General features: G+C 38.8%; 1 pseudogene; it reads left to right on the forward strand.

Annotated features, from left to right (window-relative positions):
- The first annotated feature begins 885 nt into the window (after positions 1–885).
- On the forward strand, positions 886–1,843 carry LOC102874397 (annotated as a pseudogene).
- Positions 1,844–4,330: the final 2,487 nt, after the last annotated feature.

Raw genomic sequence — 4,330 nt, forward strand, 5'->3', positions numbered from 1 at the left:
AGTAGCTAGAAAGAATATATACTTCTCCCCTTTTCCTCACTGAAGAGGCTGGTATGTGAAGCCCAGACCAAAGTCAAAGGGAGAACAAAGGATTCAAGGAGTATCAGCAAGTCAACAAAGGGCGTGAACAGCCTCAACCACCATGGAATGCCCCTTCCTTCCCTCCCTAGAATACAACGAACCTGGCTAAACCACTATGGGATGTCCCTTCCTTCCCTCTCTAAACACCCTTACTATAAAAAAACCTGCCCTAATCCATCTCCATCTTAGGGTGTGGTATTCACTGGTATGGCTCTCTGCTTGCCTCTTTCTCTGCAGACCAAGGAATTCCACCCAGAAGACTTCCTAATAAAGCTTTTTTAGCTTAAAAAAAAAAGAAGAAAAGAAAATGAAACCAAATTTTCTCCTTGGAGGCAAGGATTTTGAAGCTTTGTCTCACATACTTTGGGTATGTGGCCAGGAGGGAGCAGACCTTGGAGAAGAGACAATGCAGGAGAGGAAGGCCCTGGGTGAGATGGATGGACACAGTAACTGGGGTAATGGAGGTAAGTGTGTTATAGTCAGTGAGGCTAGCTCAGGATAGGGCAGGCTTCAGGGCTATTATATATAGCGTCACTATGAGTTGCAGGTGACTCAATGTCACACAGCAACAATTTAACTTCTGGCATAACATGTATAAATTTAGGAATGATTTTATAAGATTCTTTGTGGTGATTCTGGAGCAGAGAATTAGGAAGCAGGGGGCGGGTGGCTGGAGGGACACGCCATGGCTACTGCCACTGCCACCACTACCCCCTCTGTGTTCATGGAGTGGGGAAGAAGGTGTGAGGCCTGAGTGCGAGCCAGTGGCAGTGTCGCTGTGGGAGGGTTTGACCCAGGAAGGTGATGGCCCATATCGACAAAGTCAACATTGACAGCATCATCCAAAAGCTGCTGGAAGTAAGAGGGTCCAACCTTGGTAAGAATGCCCAGCTCCAGGAGACTGAAATCCAAGGACTGTGCTTGAAGTCCTGGGAAATCTTCCTCAGTCAGCCTATCCTACTAGAGCTGGAAGCACCGCTCAAGATATGTGGTCACATCCATGGACAATACTATTATTTGCTCCAATTTTTTGAGTATTGTGGTTTCCCACCAGAAAGCAACTACCTGTTTCTCGGGGACTATGTAGACAGGGGCAAGCAGTCCCTGGAGACCATCTGCCTCCTTCTGGCCTACAAAATCAAATATCCTGAGTACTTTTTTTCTTCCCAGAATAAACCACGAATATGCTAGCATCAATAGAATTTATGGCTTTTATGATGAATGTAAAAGAAGGTACACTATTAAGCTCTGGAAAACTTTCACAAACTGCTTTAACTGTTTGCTGATAGCCGCCATCGTGGAGGAGAAGATATTCTTCTGCCATGGAGGTTTATCACCAGATCTTCAATCTATGGAGCAGATTAGATGAATTATGTAACCAACTGATGTCCCAGACATCCTCTTTGTGATCTCTTGTGGTCTGACCCCATTAAAGATGCCTTTGGCAGGGGTGAAAATGACAGAGGAGTATCCTCCACATTTGGTGTTAAAGTGGTTGCCAAATTTCTCCACTAGCATGATTTGGATCTTATATCAGGTGGTTGAGATGGATATGAATTTTTTTGCAAAAAGGCAGTTGGTCACTCTGTTTTCTGTACCCAATTACTGTGGAGAGTTTGACAATGCAGGGGCTATGATGAGCATGGACGAAATGCTCATGTGCTCTTTACAGATTTTAAAGCCTGCAAAGAAAAAGAAGCCTAATGCCACCAGACCTGTAACACCACCAAGGGATATGATCACAAAGCAAGCAAAGAAATAGATGTCATTTTGACACCGCATAGTTGGGACTTGTAACATACAGTATATAACGTTTCATTTTTAAAACTAATGTGTCCTGGTCAGCTTGCTCAAATAGCCCTGTGCCCACGTGCATGTCCCCTTTTTTTGACTGAATAATGTTTGCTGGTTGTAACAGCGGATGATAGAGCCCCCTCCCAGGACATATGTTCTGTTTTGTTTTTCATTCTTCATTCCTATGGAAATCACTTTAATGATGGTGTTAAAGCTATACTCCCCAGGACAGTTTAGCCTGTCTCAGGGTGAGTATGCAGTTGATATTTTTAAATTCAGTACAGCTCATGAATAACGTAAATGCTCATTTTCCTCAGGGCATAAGAGAGCCCTTGGGTGCTCTGGATCTGTACATGTTGTCACAAAATGCAATCTGTGGGCATTGTTTTTCATTTGTTTTAAAGGGGTTTCTTTATTAAGTTATTTCCCCCCCTCATTGTTTTTTCATGTACAAACTAGTTTTGATTGCTGTCAACATTAGGAGTAACTTTGAACCTTGCCAGCCTCACTGGTATGATGCATATTTAATTAACACACCCATTCCCTTTATCATATACTTAAAATGATAATTAAAGCCATTATTTTAAATGTTCGTGACTTTCCTAAAGCCAAAGTTTCTTTTGAAGTATTGACACACCCATAAATGCAAGGTTGCATGGTACATCCTCATCCCACCTTGTGGGGATTCAAAATCAGGTTTTACATTTTGAATAGTAATTCAAAATAACCAAATAGTACTGGTTAAGCTATTAATGATTAAAGTTAATAATTAATAACATTTTCTAAAATTTCCACATAGTGTATTCACTAAGTAATCTTTTTACAGTTGTATCCATCCAACCCATCCGTTTAGAAAGCTTCAAATATAGAAACAATACTGTTCTATATGAGTGAACAATTATACTTGCTTTCTCTACATTGTTTATTATGCTGTGAAGCTGAGACTTATAAGTCAGAACAGAGGAACTAACTATCCACCAGTTTATACAAATCTCACCAGATCTGTTAAAAAGAAATGTTTCAGCAGATGACTGTATATAATTCTATGTAGTAAAAATGAATTCAGACTTATTAAATAAAAACTTGTGAAAAAAAAGATTCTTTGCAATGAAGTTAACTACCTGCATTGACTCTCTTCTCTGGCTTTAGTAATAAGATCGGATACTGTAAGTCATTGCTTTAAAGGTATCTTTCCAACTACTTCCTGCTTCCTGTATGCCCATGTTTTATATACACTACAGAATAAGAATTTATTCCAATTCATGGTGACTTTATTTTTGTCAAATTAAAGTTTTTTTCATTGAGTTTTCAATGGTTGAGCTTTCAGAAGAAGATGGCCTGACTTAACTTCTTACGTATTTCAAGGTAGACTGAAACTTCCAATCTTTCATTTAGTAGCTAAGTATGTTAATAGTATGTTAACAGTGTGTCCTGAGAACTCCCAAGTATATGCTAAAGATAACCAGTTCCCTTCATATTTGAGTGTTACCTGTGTCTTTTGCTGGCTTTTAAGTCTCATTTCTATCCTCCATTAAATGTAGGAAACTAAACATTCTTCTTTACAGAGTGTTTTAAATATTAAAGAAGATAATAATTCAAAAAATATTATAGATTATAAGTACTTTAATATTAGATTGCTTAAAGTTGTTATTATGACCTACCAATTTGGAATCAACTCATAGCTGATGCTCCAGTGGGTTTTCTTCACTGCAAATTGCACAAGAGGATATTGACTGTCTTCCTTGGAGCAGCTGGTGGATTTGAACTACCTGACTTTAGATTGGCAGCCCAATTCATTAATCACTAGGCCACCAAAGTGCCAAAGGAAAATGAAAACGTAAGAACACATATTCAGTGGATGGTCGGAGAGTTTGTATTTTTTTCTATGAAATGATAAGCAATGCATGATGATCCTATGTGCAGACATTTGGGTGTTGGGTACATTATGAACTTAGTTCACTAATTTCATCCTGCTCTTTTTATCGTATTCATCAGTGTTGAGGGGAAGGATGAGATCCAAAAATGCTGCTGTAATAATAAGCAAAAATTAAGTAACTTTGGATGGAAAATCTCATGTCCAAGTATAGTAGCGTATAATGGCTTCTTCAAGAAAATACATATGTCAATATTATTCCAAGAATTCAAAGAATATGGGGAAAATATATTCTACCTTCTTTCTCATAGTGTGTGTGAGAGAGACTAATAAAGAGCAAAAGCAAACTTTTTTTGCAATATTTTTTATTATTATTAAATTTTATTTGTTTTAATGAACATTTACAGGGATTTTTGGTTTTCATTCCTTCATTGCTGCACCATTCTCTCTACCCTCCTCCCCAGTTTGTCCTTCTTCCCCCACCCTCCGAATGTCTGTTTTAATTGTCCAATTGCCACAGTGCTTGTCAAAGCCAGTTCTGATTAATCTCCTTTGTCAGTGTGTGCTTTGCCATTCCCTATC

The sequence above is a fragment of the Elephantulus edwardii genome, unplaced genomic scaffold (assembly GCF_000299155.1).
Source record: "Elephantulus edwardii isolate Elephantulus edwardi_28Jun2011 unplaced genomic scaffold, EleEdw1.0 scaffold00238, whole genome shotgun sequence".
Classification (NCBI taxonomy): domain Eukaryota; kingdom Metazoa; phylum Chordata; class Mammalia; order Macroscelidea; family Macroscelididae; genus Elephantulus; species Elephantulus edwardii.